This window comes from Euprymna scolopes, chromosome 3, assembly GCF_053919585.1.
Source record: "Euprymna scolopes isolate OS-2025 chromosome 3, ASM5391958v1, whole genome shotgun sequence".
Taxonomy (NCBI): Eukaryota; Metazoa; Mollusca; class Cephalopoda; order Sepiida; family Sepiolidae; genus Euprymna; species Euprymna scolopes.
In genome coordinates, this window is record NC_136484.1 from 6,465,395 (window position 1) to 6,484,173 (window position 18,779).

The following is an 18,779-nucleotide window of genomic DNA, read 5'->3' on the forward strand; positions in this document are numbered from 1 at the left end:
ATTGTAATTTTATATGAAATAAGGCCACGTTATTGGAAAATTTCGTCAAAACTTTATAAAATTAATGAAAGCTATTTATTGATTATAAATTATCGTTTAACAAATAAATAAATGTCATAAAAAGACAGGAAAATTGACGTTAAACCAGTATATTTTGAGAACGAAATTTTGGCACCTGCGAAACTAATTTAGAAATAAGTATTTTAAACAGGTCTGTTTGCTTTTTGGCGTTGAGATTCTGTTACTGATATCTTACAGACGTCCGTCTCATGTTCATTAACTTTTCAGAGAATTTTAATCTGTATTTATGTAAATAAATTTAAAAACCCCTCATATGTTACATTTCTTATCTCTTATAATACAACCACCATCTTTAGCATTTGTCTTGTTTTGCATTTTAAATTATAAGATTGCAGATTTGTATGTTAATGATTTATTTGAAAAAATAATCTTAGAATTTTTAGTTCATTAACAACATATAATCATCACAGTCGAGGTTGATGTGCAAAGAATTAAATTCGTCGGCCTCCCCCCCCCAAAAAAAGAAATGTATGTGACCCGCGAGTATAATTAGTCGCCAAAATAATTTCACAGGTGTCTTTCTTTCTCGACGTCCCGAGGGAGAGAGCGTACTTACTTTAATGCAGACTTGTTATTTTAGTTTATGTGTCCTTACAATATCAGGGTCAGCTGTTTAATCACTGAAAGCTACAGAGGATGCTAGCTCCCACTAATAACAGTCATTCTTCTTTATCAGATATCATTGAATCTCGGTCTCTGTCTCTGTCAGTCTGTTTGTCTCTCTCTCCCTTTCTCTCTCTCCCTCTCTGATGAAAGCTCAACATCGCTGATTATGTAACCCGAGAAGTTTTTGTTATTAGCTCCAACACGACAAGCGCTCTCATGGTAGGCAGAGAAAACGATTGAAAGACAACTTTAAGTAATCACTGAAAGCTTTTAAAGTTGATACATTATCGTGGGTGGAAACATTATTTTTACATATGCATCTATTCACGACGATGTCCGCCAATATGAAAATGACAGAAAAGTTGCTGCAAAGTGACTCAATCAAGACAGAAAGAACAATGCTTTAAAACCCTCGATATCTGCTACTATTCCATATGCTCATTGCCGTGGGACTTTACAAGGGAAAATTGGACTTATCAACGATCTTCAACTCAATGATAATGACTCCCTTCCCTTTCAAAGATAATCAGATATACCTCGTCGTTTTGACGGACAAACAACAGTATTGTAAAAACGGAAAATCAGATTAGAGTGGATGAGCTTACGTGTCATTACTTAGTTCTTGTAACATATATACGTGACCCACACACTTATGATTATAATGCTCTAATGTTGTGATTCATTATGTCTAAAATATTTTAATAGACGATTATTATCAGAGAACTGGATATTCTCTAATATCTTTTTATATAGATGAGAACATGCATGGTCCCCGTGAGTGAAAAGTGAACGAAGCATCAATAAACGACTAGGGTCAGCATTCCCCCCCCTATTTAGCCCAAAAGTCGCCAAGGGATGTCAAATCCTGGTAAAAATGAAAAAAATGGATGCGTTTTAAGCCTTAACTAATGTAAATTTGAGTTCTGCACTATGCGAAAAAGAAATGACTAAATCTATCATTTGTCCCCCTCCCAATTTATCCCTCAAAGTCCCCAAGGCCTTAACATATTTAAATTTGAGTTCAGCACCATACAAAACTGCTAAATAGACATACACAGAAAACTTTGGACAAATATTGTAAAATAGTCCCCAAAATTGAGTGCTTTTATTAGCCCTAAAAGAGACCCTGGGGCACGCCCAATAGTTATCGCGAAGTATAGACAAACAAACTTATATAGAAATCAATTAATACAGCTTTTCAGAAAGTTTTATAAAAATGCAAGGCATTACTTTTTTTAATAACCACAAATATGTCAATTTCAGCCATTTTACCCCGAAAGGCACCCCCGGGAGGCAACTGTTGTTTTCCCGGAAAATACGTTCTGTTACTTTTTCTTTACTAATATCATGGTTAATGCTTGTTCCAAATTTCAAAAAATTCCAAGGCGTAGTTTTTAGACGAACGGAGTCGGGTGAATTTACAGGTCCACCCTCCTCCTTAAATGATCAATGCCATTTCATGTTTAATATATTCTTATATGTATGTCATTTCTTCTAACTTATCAGCGGCTTCAAAATTCGGATTTCGTCTATTGACACCAGATATAGTATAAATAAAAAAAAGATTATAAACATTTAGGAGTAAACAACCTATCGACAAGATAATGCCTAGAACTGTACGTGAAGCAAATTGCATGCTAAGTCTGAATGAGAAACAGACAAGAACTTTAATTGAGATACCTGATCGTATTCAGAAATAGATGTGTCATAGAATTATTTTCAAGTACATGTTAATTTAATCATATTGTTATTATCATTCTTATAATTCTCATTCTATTCGAACTCGTCCATATGTTGATAAATATTAGATATGCAGCAAATGTTAGACCAATTTACTTATTGGTTAAGAATATAAATGCTATTATGCATGCTATCAGCTTGACAAGAAAGTTCTTTCGGTTTTTAACTTTTAAATTCAGATGAACACATATCGGATCAAACAAAAAAAATATTGACCGAAGTAATCCTCATTAGAATCAGCACATACATTTGCCAATGCAAAGCAAGTGGATTTATGCCAGTAATGTAAAACTCTTGCGTTCTGGTGGTGATGAAGTTGCTAAAGGCGTTTTTGATATCGCTTAGGTTTTTTAAGCATTTCTCCCGTAGAAAGTTGTCGGGATGCTTGAAAAAGTAGTAGTCGGTAGGTGTATTCAGCGTTCTAGAAAGATGACATAATTGTTTTAAAACGATTGTAACTTAAACGATTAGATTGAGTGAAACACGCTGTTTACACTGACATATAATGTAAAGGTATTATAACGAAACGTTTTGAATATACATCATTTGAAATGAAAATTAAAAATTCCACAAAACATTTCTAGTTAACCTAATAATAACAGACTTACATGCTTAAAATGCTATAAGCTTTAGGCAGTATCTTATATTTTTTCATTCAGTTTACATTGTTAGTTCAAGCATGCTTTTTCGGTACTTTTTTCAATGTTGGGTTATGCGAGCCACTATATTTTATAATGTTTACGAAAGAAATTGCGTATTTATCTTAGGATATGTGTATATGTCAAAAATAGGCGAGTCTGTGTGGAATTTTATTTCTGAAGCTTATAAATACAACATCACCCATATAAATGTATTAGTGGAGGGACACGACGTTGGGATCAATTGAATAAGGATTAATGAATGTTCGGCACTTCCGATATTTTTACTGTCATTAAAATTAGTGAAGGCGCCCTTTTTGCAATTAAATTGACCGAATGCCGCGCTAGTTGGGGACAGACGCGGTGTACTTATAGAAAACGTCACATGCATCCCCGCAGCGACTGAGTTCACAATACATTCTAGTGTAGATTACACTGTAGACGCTCTACTGCTTATATAATTACTTTTAATTAATATTAAGTTTAAAATGCAAAAGTCAAGTATTATCGCTCGATTGTGCTCTTAAAAGAAATATTCATGTCGAATGCGTCAATGTATTTCTAAAAGACATACTGCTGATTTTCTGATCTTTTTGCTTTACAAGTTTGAAAGAATATGTATTCTAGACAAGACCCACAAAAGACATCAACAACTGTTTATTAATATCATACTCTGCATGTAGTAAAGAAAAACCGTCGCACATTTACTGAGCTTTTCTTTAACAATTATTATCCATTGATAAACATTTATCATCCTGAAGCCAACTAGAACTTACAAAATTTAAACCATTATTTCTAATGATTGGAAATTTATATTTGGCTTTTTAAAAATGAAAAAAAAATCGGTAACTATTCAATATAAAAACAAATTGAATTATGCCTATAAGATCCTGGTGAATAGCCAATGAATCAGTAATGAAATGCATAATAAAGTGTGAACACTGATGCAGTAGTAATTATTAAAACGTGAATAATAATAATAATAATAATAATAATAATAATAATAATAATAATAATAATACTTAAATTAATCATGTCTATCATTTTCACATCACCTGCCCCGTGGCGGTTGGCGTTGGGGAGGTACAGCGACCCGTAAACCAGACGTCTCTATCCCTCCCTGTCCTCCGCATGTTTAACCGCTTTGCTCAAATTTAATCTTTTCCGGTCTTTGGTGTTGTTTTCCCACCTCTTCTGTCTTCTTCTTTCTCACCTTCTCTGACTGTTTCATTGGTCACTTTCTTGCCAAACCTCTCTCATCTTGTTACGTGGCCGTATCGTTTTAGTTTGCGCCTCCTGATTGTGGTGAGAAAATCCTCATAAGGACTAATGGCTGTTTTATACTGCCTCATTAGTTGAGTGGTCTTTGTAAGAGAATTACAGTAGTCTACTGAAGCATCTCATTTTATAGTCCTGAATCTTGTTCTCAAATTCTGCTATAAGGGTTCATTATAATTATTTCTATAACTTTAAAAAAATATTTTTATATCAAACTTTCAGAACTGAATTAGAATTAGAACGCTTATTAAAATCAAGCACTTGGGATGGTGAGTCATATAGTATTTTTCTTGCAAGCAATAAAATAAAATTCCACTATGCGGAAAAATTGGGACAAAAAATTAATAAAAATCCAAATAGGATAGAACAAGGAAACTTAACTGGGATGGGCAAAAAATTTAGCTTGTTGGCAACATATCGGCGTATCACTTTAAGAATACATACTAGAACCCAGACTTACAATATATTTACGATAAAATAGAAAGAAGCTATGCGGACATCTTTACATGCGCTGAAACTTTACTTTAGTTAGAAAGTTATCTTCTATTTGCTTTTAGTTCTTAAAACATACATCTCTCCTGCATCAAGAAAGGTTGTGCCATTCATCGAAGGATTTGTACGTACTTCCAAACAGATATTTCCCCGGCCAGTTTAGTGAATACGAGAGGCATAGGAGAAAAGCTAAATTATTTTGTAGACATGAAAAGCACAAAGAATAGAACAATACAATAATAAATAATTTTGAATTGAATGACAAATTGAAAATCGTAAAAAGATGGTATTTAAACATGTGAAGTTAGCTAGGATTGGCAATACTTTACGGTTTTAGGTTTATATTTGGTTATCATCTTTTCGAATGTCCTTTGAGGCGCGAAATAATAATCTACTTTAGATCAAACGGTGCATGAGAATTAAGGGTTAGTGCGGGTATCTTCCTACAGTCGACCAATCTTCTTGTTTCCAGACTTTTCAAGCCACCATTTTAATTCATTATTAAGGATGTGACGATGGCTAAGCGTGTTAGGAAACTGTGACTGGTTCTTAATTCGTCCCACAGAAACAAGTTGACTTCGGATGTAAGGAATCGTCTATTTCCCTTTCCCCTAATTACCAAATGCCCTTTTAGAAAATAATTTTCTGGATTAGATATTTCGGTCAAAGATAACTACCACCAATCAAATTCTCTGATCAATATCAAATGAACGACTTTATTTTTTAAACACACCCATCTCGTATGCCAAAGAAAAAACACGGTCAAATAATCCTTTCTAAAACCTCGATATCTCTTTTTCGATAGCTAAAAGCTAATCATTGAACTTTGTCTATGAAGTTAAACGCGTTTATAAGATGATATATTAGCATGGAGTTAATCCATTTGTGTCTGGTTTGTTTTAGAAAAGCATTGGCTGATATTCACACGCACAGACAGTAATTTATCACAAGTTAAAAAGACAATCAATCTCTTTAAATGAGCACACCATTAAAAAGGTGGACAATGTTTTACGCATATTAACGATTTCCAAATCTTTTCATAGCATTGCTTACAGCGATTTAATAAAAGAAAGCCGTGCAAATTATATTTGTTTCCTAGTATTTTTGTTATTGGTATTTCCGCATGTAAATCGTTGTTATCCAACGAGAAATGTAGACGCAATATCCCAGCGTTTCATATGTTTGAAATAATTTTCTATGGCTGTGATTAATAAGTATATTATGTTGATCATCATAACTTATTATTATTATAGTTATTACTTCTACTTTTTGCGGGAGTCTAACGCCGCTATTGCTGAAATGTTCGTGCCATCTGACAAGGATATCTCTAATTCGATGCACTATTTGATGTCACTGGCTGTTTTTTAGCAAGACAGTAGAGATTGTAACAAGGCTGTATATTTCTTTGACGCCAACCTAACCGCTGTTCTGAATATTATGTGACTCACAAAGTAATAATAATAATAATAATAATAATAATAATAATAATAATAATAATAATAAAATCAACTGAAATAAAAGTTAGAAGGAAAATTACTTTCCTGCTGATCTTGAGACGTTTCTTAAGGATTGTTTCATTTGATTTCTTAGCAGTATAAGTATAATTATGGTGACGTATTCAATATGATCGAGGACAGACAGGCTGGCTGTCGATGAATGAGGGGGTTCAGCACACCCGCTTCGCACCTTTATTTTTTAAGATCATTGCCAGTAAGAATGCGAGATAAACAATCACTTTAATAACAAACAATAAATAATGAAAATAAAATTAAATATAAAATAAATACAAACAAATAATATTTTTAAAAAAGCAGTAAGAATGATTATACTTTTACTGTCACATTTTGTATGTACATGTTGTTAATCTTAGTTTTATGCCAATAAGCAGATCATTAACAATAATCATAGACCATAAATGCCTTCTTTCTCTAGTCTTCCAGCACTTACCGCAATTTTCTGGCGGTTCCTAATCAGGCAGTTTTCTAAAGCAATCCAGTAATGGATCCCAATTTCTTCGATCCACTCGCCAATTTCTGGGCCCCCATCACATCAGGAACAACTTCTACCGTCTTAGTCTTCCATAATCTTTTAATCTCCCTTTTCAAGTCTTAGTACTTTACGACTTTTTTCTCCACATCCACATCAGCTAGCACTATATATTAATGATTATTGCCTTGTGTGATTTTTCCTTTTCAACAAGACTAAACCTGGTCGCCTTGCTTCAATCGGATTATCACATAAGATATTCATAATCCACAATAATACCACATTATAACTATCATAACATGCTCATACAATTTTTTACTGCATTCAACACCCCCTTTCGTGTATATATCATAATGGACCTCTCTCGAAATATTTTTAGGCCGCTTTCTGTACTCTTTTGGAGCTTACATCTCACAACTACTGACGCCTTTCTAACCACACAGTCGACATAGCGTTCATTTTCTCCTTGCTAACTTTCACTACACCTTGGGGTTTCCTTAAATTATTATGTATGCCATTCTTTACACTACCAGCCATAAAACACGTCTAGAGTGTATTTTTACGCACCAAATATTACCCCACGCCTTTTTGAATTTCTGCGTTTGGTACTTCATTTACGTAATTTGGCCGTCAATTAACTACTTCGTAGAACTTATTTTGGTCAAATTTAAACAACCGATTATTTCTTAACTGTTCGCTCTGCTTTTAATATCTTCGAATTTTGCAGTTTAAGCAAGTATTCTTTGTTGAATTTAATTTCTTTTCCATTTTTACTTTCCATTCAGTTCTTTGAACTTTTCTCATCTTCCCCGCCTCGGATTGTTGTTTTTATCCACCTTTTAAGCAAGTTCACATGATTTATTAATTGGTCTGTCATTTTTATTAAACTATATCCGATGGTGAGGACCCCAGCTTGCAGGCCTTAGGGAGTCTGGAGCCACCCTTTAATTGCCATTTCTCCCAGGTCCACTCTGACCCGGAGTTAAATTAAAAAAATCGTTCTTCAAAATCACCAGATTCGACATTAAATAACCTGAAAAGGGTTGATATGCTGTAAAACAAAACAACCAACCAACCAACCATTTCGATTCACTTCTATTCTTGCGTCCACCTCTTTTAAATCCAATTTTTTGTAACGCAAACGCTTTCTGATACGTTCACATTATTTGGTTTTATGATGGTTCTGCATTTAACATAATTCATTGTTCATTTACTTGGTCTACGTACATTTTAGCAGTCTTTCTTAAACATGATTCCATCACTTTTCTTTACACTACAATAGTCTTCAGTCTCCAACGACCTCTCTCAGTTCCTCAATTTCTTCCACCACCTTATTACCAGTTTCCCCATTATTACCAATTACCTCGCTTCTTGTTTCCTCCCTATTTCACGCCGCTTATGCCACATCTTCCACTTTATTCCCTTTCCTATCCTAATGAATCTGCACATCGTTTGTCATGTCATTCTTCATTACTTCTGCATTCACTTGTTTTAATGATCTCTAATTCCAACACTCATAACAATCCATTCTTTCGTATTGCTCTTTCAACGTCTTTTGTTTTCTCGATTATGTAAACGTACGTTTGTGTATCCCTTGATAACCTTTCCATTTTCATCATAAAAGTTGCTTCTAAAGAAGTGCGTCATAGTACCTTGTTAATCTCTTTACTATATTCTTGCTCCTGCAGGATCACGAAGGTTTCTCGTTGCTGTTTTAGTTACAGTTCCATAGAAGGTGTTAATATCAATACTTTTATTTAACATTTATTGATAAGGAGTTAAGCGAATTTTTGTATACACACCTATCGGTGTGTTTTTTCGAGACATAATCTCTAGTGTTTGAAATCGGATTTTACCTTCTCTTAGAAAGCCAATCTTACTAGACTGTTGAACACCATCTGCCCAAAGCTAATATTATTAAGGTAACAGTTATATACCCGATTTATCCTTCTGTCAGTAACACAAGTTTACGAGGCTTAATAACAAAGCCACCGGAAAAGACCAGGAGTTGGACTGCATAGTCAGAGGCTATAAATTTGAACATGCGTTTGGAGTATTTTCCATCATCATTTCAACCTCCGCAACAAATTAAACCTATTATTATTATTATTATTATTATTATCATTATTATTATTATTATTATTATTATTATTGTTATTATTATTATTATTGTTATTATTATTATTATTATTATTATTATTGTTATTATTATTATTATTATTATTATTATTATTATTATTCAAATTGTCTCATAGTACTCCTAATCAGTTACACTTGAAAAGTATGAATGTAAACATATTGCCACAAATTCCCAGCCTGTTTTAGTAACTGTTGCAATGCTAACAACGGCCTATGGCCTCTTGAATTTGAGTAGTTGTAAACAATAGGCAATACGCGCAGTAAAACTATTAATAAATAATCCTTTTTATTAGATATTTGGGAGAAGAGGAACATGAGCTGACCTGCCCGTTAGCACAAAATGCATGAACATTACATAAGTTTTTAATGTATATGCGTGAACTAGAATGAATAGTACATAATGTGCACCAAATATGAATAATTGATCTTCAAATATTTCGTATAAAAGTATTATAATTCACATGACACACCCAACTAATTAACTAACTAGCTATATATATATATTTATATATATATATATGTATATATATATTTAGCCAGTAGAGTTCAGTTTCCTAGAATACATCCAATGAAACAACATGTGTCTACCAAAGAGTGATCAATGAGTTATATTAAATTTATTTATACAAACATTGATGTCTACATATGTGCATACATGTTTCTGTAATTACCCGCGTTGGAGGATTACGTCTTCGGGCCAAGAATTTTTGTCGAGATCTGATATTTCAGACAAAAACATTTTCTTATTTCGTTTACAAAGTTAGAATGTAACGTGGGTGGGGGTTATGAATGGGGAGAGGATGAGTAAGGTCTCTGAAAATAATAAACCTCTTCTTTTTTACTTCCCTTTTTTATATTCCTTTTTGAAGTTTATCTATCCCATCTTTTGTTTTTTACGGTATAAGGTACTTGAGAATTTAGTATTTTTGTCTTGCGGTCAATAATTAAAAACATTCCTCATGGCTATTGAGTGCTGACCGGTGTATTTCAATTCACAAACACACACACACGCACACACACTGGCTTTTTCTCCCCATCTGAGCAGTATGGTTCAAATAAAGTTAGTTCAATCACATTCATCCCTATGTTTTTTAGGGGTCGTGAATACTATTAAAAATAAAACACTTTTATTTGCTATTCGGTAGAGAGACTTCATGTGAACTGACTTGCCAGTTTATAGAAAAATAGAGACACTACACAAGCCGAAGATCTCCATGCGTTAATTAAAATATATCGTCTACATATTCACAAAAATATACGCTTAGATGCAATTTTCACACAGAACATATAAACATAAGATGCCCAATAATACAATTCAAGAAAACTTGCCATATCACAAATATCAATCCCAACTAACATATAACATTTTATAAAATATGTAATGCGTTTAATAAGAAATTACTACGTTGAGAACACATTTTATAAAACATGTTGTACGTTTAATGAGAAATCACTAAGTTGACTACGTATTTTATAAAAGTGATGCATAAGTTATCTAATAGACGTTTTACATATAAGCATCTAGTCTACGTACTTGATTAAACAAGAAATTTGCATTTTACTTATATTTATTTATTAATTTTCTTATATTTGATTTTCTGCACATCCCCATATATATATATATATATATATATATATATATATATATATATATATATATATATATATATATATATATATATATATATACTTAATGCAATTTTGTCATATGAAAACAAGCAATTTATTAAGATGTTGATTAAATAAAAGAAAACATTTTGTCATCTATTTTCCCGCAAAACTCGTAAAACTACTTGATTGAATGAATTGTGTAATTGTATAAAAAATGTTTATTGTTATATTAACACAGTATTAAATTACGAATTCCAAATTTAGTTGAAATGAATTGAACATAAAATAAATGATACGCCCTTTGCAAATGATAGTCGATCGAGAACTAATTTATTATCTGCGTAAACTTGAAACAGACAATTTATTCGAGAAAATCTGTGAATATATTTCCATACAAATTGACAATTTCAAATCCATTCAGAAAACAGCAACAATAAAATCCAGCATTGGTTTTTATTTAATTATCTAAAATTATTCACAGAATTTTAATGCGAACAATAACATTATTTTTTTTTCTTATTTACTTTAACTCGTGTACAATATAACGCCATCACTGATATCAAAACTATAACTCGTCATCGCTGGTGAGAAAAAGTTATTTACCCGAACTTGTTATTATCATAAGTAATATAGTAAGGAGTATTACTTATTTGAGCAAACTTACATCGAAACAAGTTCAAAATTGAAATCTCTGAAACTCTTTAAGAAACGTTTCTTACTTTACATTGTTTTATCATATTTTATTTCGCCGATTCGTCTAATGCATATATATATATATATATATATATATATATATATTAGTCTAGCGGCACTGATGAGTTGTGATACAACGAAACAGGTCTGTATGTCGATGACTAAAATATATTTTATAAAGCTCCCCTCTTTGGTAGAGCACTCTCGTAAATTATCTTACTCGCTACTTAATTTAGCTGAAATAATGCGAAGCTCGCGATTTGTTTACAAACAAACGTTTGAGCCCTCTACGAGTAGCGGACGAATGTTTATTTAAATAATCGTTCGGACAGGTTAATTTCGGCCACCGATTCCGTAGTCAAGGGGGTAGGACTGCCGACTGTCATCACGACGGTTCTAGGTTCGATCCTCGGCTTGGGAGAGGTGTTAGTCTAGCGGCACTGATGAGTTGTGATACAACGAAACAGGTCTGTATGTCGATGACTAAAATATATTTTATATATATATATATATATATATATATATATATATATATATATCAAACGAATCAATATATATATAATTTTTAGAGGGAATAATAACTAGATTCTAAATAGTTTATATATATATATTAGTAAATATATTATTACTTTTAAAAAGAAAACACTGCCCATTGTACTTTAGATATATAATAAGCTCAATAGGTATAAGTGGTCTAGAGCTATATTAATATTGAGTAAAACGATTCATGATTGTGAATTAAAAATCAGTTTATAAAGGAAAAACAAACAAAACCAACTCGATTGCACGATCCTTTCGGAAACGATGTCCATTTTATTGACATTGACAATAAGTATTGACGATAATTTGACAGACGTTTTGTTCTTTTAAAACATAGTCTCCTCATCAACAAAAATACAGGGGGAAGAAAGTAAATGCACCAAAATAAAACTAGCATTTTAGTCGTGAGTAATGGAGATAAAAAAAAGAAATATCTGCTGTACTCACGACTAAAATGCTAGTTTTATTTTGATTTCTTTAATTTCATCCTTCGCCTATTTTACTGATGAGGAGACTACGTTTTTAAACACAAAACTTCTGTCAAATTATTGTAAGTACATATTGTCAATTTCAATTACCGAAACGATCGTACAATCGAGCTGATTTTGTTTGTTTTTCCTTTTTAAACTGATTTTTAGTCGCGTGCAAGGGACTCTATAGGGCACTCCGTCGGTCCATCGGTTGGTCGGTCGGTCGGTCTGTCCGTAATACTTTTGTCCTTGGCCTTTTTGGTTAAGATCAAAGGTCTGTTGTTAATAAAAAGATGCTTAAAAATAACTGAATCCTTCAAAAACAACTTGAATGATCTGAAGAATGACTTGAATGGTTTTGGGACTGACTGGTTGCAAAGTGGGTGATCATTTTACATTGAATTAATACAGAAAAGTGATCTCCCACTGTATATCACAAAGTTACAAACATTAGTACATCATGTAGTAAGAACAGATACTACACTTTGATCTTGGCCAAAAGGCCAAGAAAAGCTGTATTTATTTGCTCCCCCACCGAGCAAATTAGGTACAAGGCCGATTTTTAATGTAAGGAGTGAAGGGGAAATGGGGACCAACTCCCCGGGGAGTAGGGAAGCTTTATAGTGACAATTGGTATGAAGGGCTGCCCCTACATTTACCGAGGTCTTATATGTGGGGCTGCCCCCACATATGGTCTTTGCTTGTAGCATCTGCTGGAACAGATACTACACGTTGAGATATTAAATCTTTTTTTGTTAAAAATACAGTCAAAATCAACGATGAACAAAAAACTTAGGCACATGGCCAACTCAAAAGGGGGGATTGTGGGGGTCGTTGGTCATCCTTATCACTTTAGAACTAAACAAAATCAAAAGTTTCTCCCAGCTAGTATCTTCTTTCATCATAATAACGCATTCACCCTTTCATATTGGGGGACGTCCTACTTAACTCCCAGTTTTTAAAACATTTTTTATTGACGTGTAAAAACAAAAAAGATAACAATAAAATGGTACAATAATTCATTTGTTTCGAGGGCGGGGGAAGAAAAAACAAAAGGTGATTAGTAGGACCCTCCCAACCCCGTCTAGTTGATAGACTGCCGTTCCACAAGGTTTGTAAAAGGAACCTCGCTTCTGCGGGTCAGTCTCTAGGTGGGAATGCCCTCTAGATGGGGGTGAATGGAGAAAAGAAAATTTTGTGGGTGAGGGATGAGGGTTAGTTTGTATTTCTTTCTCTCCAATATGGGTAAAATTTAGAGGAAGGGGTTAAAACAAAAAATTGTAAGTAACAGGGGGTGGGGATCGTGGAGGCTTCCTAATCGGGGAGGGATGGAACACACACTCAGCTAGCTGAGAGGCTACTTGTTTAATTTTACTTTACGAAACTGCGCGTTCCACACCTAGGCGGGGAACACGTATTCAAATTTGGCTCCTCTCCGTACACACATACTTGCTACATATATCCATCTTCTGTCAAATGCCGCGCGATGCAGCCTTCTTCTATCATATCTTAGTTGGTGTTTAAAGAAAGCGATCAGATCCTGATCAGAAAAAGACAACATCCCCCGGCAACCTTGCAGACGCGACGTCCAAATCAACATTCTCACCTCGGCCAACGTAGCCCATTTGTCTTTCCCGGTCCCAAGGCGGCCTCACGTTTTCCACGACATTGGATACGGTAATTGGGAAAGGATGCTCAGGATCGATGCGAGCCGTCACTTCGCTGACATACGACCAGTACTGGCGGAGTTCGCGACAATCGAAGAAAGCCTGATCAGTAGTTTCTACGGCAGTTGTCTCACAACGGGGACAATCAGGCGACTCCAAATACCCGGAACTACATTGTATGTTGTTGAGTGGAAGTGCATTTCGGGCCAATTGCCAGGTCAGAGAGAACTCCGAATTGTTCAGATGACTCGAACCTTGCACCCAGCTCCACGGAAAGCGGATCTCACTCTGCTGCCAACCCAAACGCGCGCATAACGGGTCGTTGGCGGCCCCCTTAACTAGATCCCTATGGAGTTCCCTACGGATAGCAGTCACAATGACCTTGGTAGTCGTTTAAGCGCGGCTCGGCATCCTTTCATGCAGGCAGATTCTCCCCGCGGCCTGCGACGGCTCTCGATAGAAGGGTCGAGAACGAGGTCGAGGAAGGCGGCAGTAACCACGGTGTGCCACGGTTGGTCATCTTGCATATAGTGGCTCAGGAAGTCTAGCCTCTCAGTCCGGCATTCCCAAGCCTCCCTCACACGGACGTTGAATGCAGCCCTGTCTGCTCACCCAGTGTCTTCCTCTGTCCCAAAGGAGCGAGACAAGAGTTCGACAAGAGCTTTTAGGTGTTGTGCAGGCAGGGGAAGTACGGCCAGTCGGTAAAGGATGAGAGGAAAGACGTAAGTGGCACACGCCTCAGCTCTACTTTTAAGGAAAGTTTCCTAGGAAGCCAGGAATTGACTGCAGCCCCCACCTTTGACCGTGCCTCCAACCAATTCTTGTCAAGCTGGAGACCCGATCCGAACCACACGCCGAGGATCCGGAGCGGACCATCTGTCCAGGTGAAGGGCGCCTGGAGGTTTGCGTTGCCACTCCAGGCGCCCAACCGCAATCCTACCGACTTGCTGCGGTTTATCTTGGCCTCCGTGATTCTTTCGTACTGTGCGAGTGCCTCCGACACGATCTCAATGTCTCTGAAGGCTGACACGAAGACCGTGACATCATCGGCGAACGCGGATACCTTGGCAGCTGAGCCGCCAGGCAGAGCCATTCTGTGCAGGGCCGAATTTGCCTCCCCATGTCTCAGTTTGCGGAGCAGAGGCTCCAAGGGCAGGACATAAAGCAGGAGCGAAAGCGGACAACCCTGACGAACCGACCGAGAGATAACAAAGGGTTTCGAGCGCTTTCCGTTGACTTGCATGACAGCTGTGGGATGTTGATACATCACGGAGATCCACTTGCAAAAGTCCGGTTTAAAACCGGCAGCGTCAAAGACAGATGCCAAGAAACAATGGTCTACCCTATCAGAAGCTTTGGACTGATCTAAGTTGATCAGCGCGGCTTCCGTGTCGTCATCTATCCCTCCCTCTAGGATCGTGCGGATCAGGTGCAAGTTGTTCTGAATCGATCTCCCCTTCACAGTGTAGTTCTGTTCCGGTTCAACCAACTCGCTGATAACAACCTGCAGCCGATTCGACAGGACCTTGGTCAAAATCTTCAACTCTGTGTTTAGCAGAGTTATGAGCCTGTAGTCGTCTAACTTTTCCCCACCATGCCCGTCACCTTTCCTCAGCAATGTGATCACTCCCTTTGTTACTTTCCCGGGGATAGATCCCTGATCAAACCAATGGTTGAACACATCCGTCAGAAGAGACAGAAACATGGGCGACAGCCTCAAATACAGTTCGAGTCCCGGCGATCTGTCAGAGCTGACCTGCTTCAGCGCAGTAAAAACCTCCCGCTCCGTCACCTGGCCCTCGCAACTAGCCGCTCTAGCCCCCTCGAGGCGGGGAGAGTCGGCCAAATAGTCGCTAAACTCAAGGACCGGAAGGTCGGGCTGCTGCGTAAAACGCTCCTCGAAATGTTCTCGAAACCCCTCGCAGATCTCCCGAGTCGATTCAAGGGTGCGTCCATCTGGATGTCTTACCTTTGCAATGTACTTGTCCGAGCCACACCTAGAAATTTCACGACGCGCGTCAGTGTTGGAGTTGACTGCTTCATTGCCTACCTTTCTAAGCCTAGCTCTGACTACTTGACGTTCATAACACTCGCTATTCTCACGCAGAAGGTCCTGCTTAGCTAGTCCCTGACTAACCCTATCACCCTTCCCCGTAGCCCGGGCTTGTTTCTGCTCTAGCTTCTTCTTCGTCTTGGCCTTATCTAGTGCGAGGTGCTGGGCATAATTGACGGAGAAGGTTCTAATTTTGGCTTTTAGACCGACCCACCACTTACTCCCGGTAACCGCCCCTACTAGTGCTTTTTGAGTTAATTCAGTTAGCTTCTCTTGGAAGTCTTTTATCTCCAGAAGGGAAGTGTTTAATTTCCAGTGAGCCACTAACTTAGGCCTATTTTCTAGCTTCAGCCGGGACATAACTAGTTTATGGTCCGGTCCGTCTGGCCTAGCCAAGTGAACGTGGGACCAGATAAGAAGTCTACTTCGCCTCTTCTAACTAGCATCCTGTCCAAGTAAGTGTTTGGATAGGAGGAAACACTATTGGTCCACGTCCACATCTCCCGCCCCGGATGTCGACCCGAAACCTGTCGACCATACTGCATCTAGCCATCAGATCAGCCAGGCTGAACTCGCACCTCTCCGATCCTCTAGCATCAGCTCCTAACTTATCTATCTCGGGGTCTAAGATGGCGTTGCAATCTCCCATTAGCATTACCCGCTTCCAACAATCTACAAACGCGTCAAGCTGACTGAAGAATGAGACCCTCTCACGAGCGGTGCTGGGCGCATGAACCGCGATCACCCGAAACACAATCTTTTACGGCAACATCGGCCACAACCAGCCTCCCACCGCATCTCTATGGACAACGTCGACCGTCGCCGACAGGGTACGTTTAACCAGCACGGAAAATCCCTTCCCCCGCAGGCTGCCATATGCTGAGAAAACCTCAAAATCTCGGCCAGCACCTGACAGTCCACAGAGGAAACGAAATGCGTCTCCTGAATCGCAGCCACATCCACTCCCAGGGACAAGAGGTCGTGCCAGAGGCGAACCGCCCGGCCCGATTATCTCAAGCCCCTCGCATTCAAACTAGCCAAATTCCAAGCCATGGTACCTACCTTAGGATGTGTCACACTCAGCTCCGAAGTCAGCTGGGGAGAGGACGCCGACGTTATGTACCATGCTCAAGGTGGTCAGGTTTTTAATGTCCTGACTTTCTCTCGCAATGCCGCCGACGTCCAAATGGCCCTGTAGAGTGATGGATGGACCAACACTGGGACCCTTCCCTTGCATTGTTTTGACAGTTCGTCAAGAGTAGGGTCATTTTTTTTCACCAGTTCGATTCCCTGAAACGCCCCTTCAGCGGCCTGCAGCCTTGTCCACAAGTTTGTCTTGCAGGCCTCTAGAGTTCTGACAAAAGTTATTAGGAGTGAGGCGTCCGGGAAATTTGAGGGGATATTTACATCTTTTCCCTCTGTCTTTTTATAATCGAGCAGAGGTTTTAAGTTTTTCCTCTGCCGATAGGAAATGTGTGTGGCCACAGATAGAGGGTCTACATAACATAGTTCCTCGGGGGCAAGGACTTTAATCTGGTTGGTCTGCGAGAGGCAGAGGAGTCTCTCCCCTCTCTTGGTTCATTCTTTTCCTTTTCTTTTTGGGGTGGTGGCTCAGTTTGCATTGGTGTAGGGACGGGTGTCTGTGCGGTGTCTGGTGTTGGTGCGGTGTCTGGTGTTGGTGTGGTGTCTGGTGTTGGTGCAGTGTGTGGTTTCGGGGTGGAAGTGGATTTTGTTGTTAGGGGTGGTGTATGTTCACAGGGTGTGGGGCCACCTTTTCTTCCTCTTTTCTTCTTTTGTTTTTCTTTTTTATTCTTGCGAATGAACCGGGGAGAGGTGAGGTTGAGTTCCTCTCCCTCTCACTTGCGGATTCATCCTCAGAGGAGCAATCTTTTCTCCACTTCATCCCCGTCTCGATTGATGTGGGGACCGTTGGTTGTGTCTATTCCTCTAGTTGCTACTGCAGCTGTTTTTGTTGTTGCTGCTCTCGCTGGTGTCGTTGCTGCTGCTGCTTCTGCTGCACTTGCTGCTTTTGCTGCTGCGGTAGTTGTTGTTGCTGCAGTTGTTTCCGGGGCATTGGCTGCGGTGGCTGTTGTTGTTGCTGCATTTGCAGAGGCTGCTGCCTCTATTTTTGGGCTGGTGGTGGGACGGTGGCAGAAAGGATTATGTGTTTCAGTTTTTGTCTCACTACCATGCTACATTCTTCCCCCTTGGCCTCCTGGCTGGTTTGGGATTTTCTTGGAGCTGGGGTTGGTCCTGCAGTTGCAGGGATTGTTGGCGCCTGTTTTGGCGCGGGCGCTGTCTCAGGGGTTGTGACCGCCTTTTGGGTTGTTTGATTAGGGGTTACCCTTTGGGGGCAGCTCCTAGCCATGTGGCCCTGCTTTTGGCAGAACCAGCAGTGTGGACGACGGCCCTCCACCACTACCGTTATGCTGGCGTCTTTGTACGTCAGTAGCGGTGGTATCGCTCGAACACCCTCCCTCTTCAGACCCATTGCTATTGTGTAGCAGCCCAGGTGAATCCCAGTTTTTGACCGTACTGGGGTCACCTGTTTCACCTCACCGTACTGACTGAAGAGGCATCCTAACACTTCCGCAGGTATTTGGGTTGCCACATTAAATACCTGCACCCGAGTCCTTCTCTTGCCCTGGTATTCAGGTATTAGTTTGACTCTCCCATGCTTTATTTCTTGGAGGGAGAGTCTCTCCGCATCGTCCTTGGTGGGTAGGAGGATGTCCCACACGGCGAAGCTCCTCTGGTACAGGTATAGTACCGGGATGTTAAGTTT

General features: G+C 38.4%; 1 pseudogene; it reads right to left on the reverse strand.

Annotated features, from left to right (window-relative positions):
- Positions 1–12,652: 12,652 nt before the first annotated feature.
- Positions 12,653–12,789, reverse strand: LOC145264125 (U2 spliceosomal RNA; annotated as a pseudogene).
- Between the last annotated feature and the right edge of the window lie 5,990 nt (positions 12,790–18,779).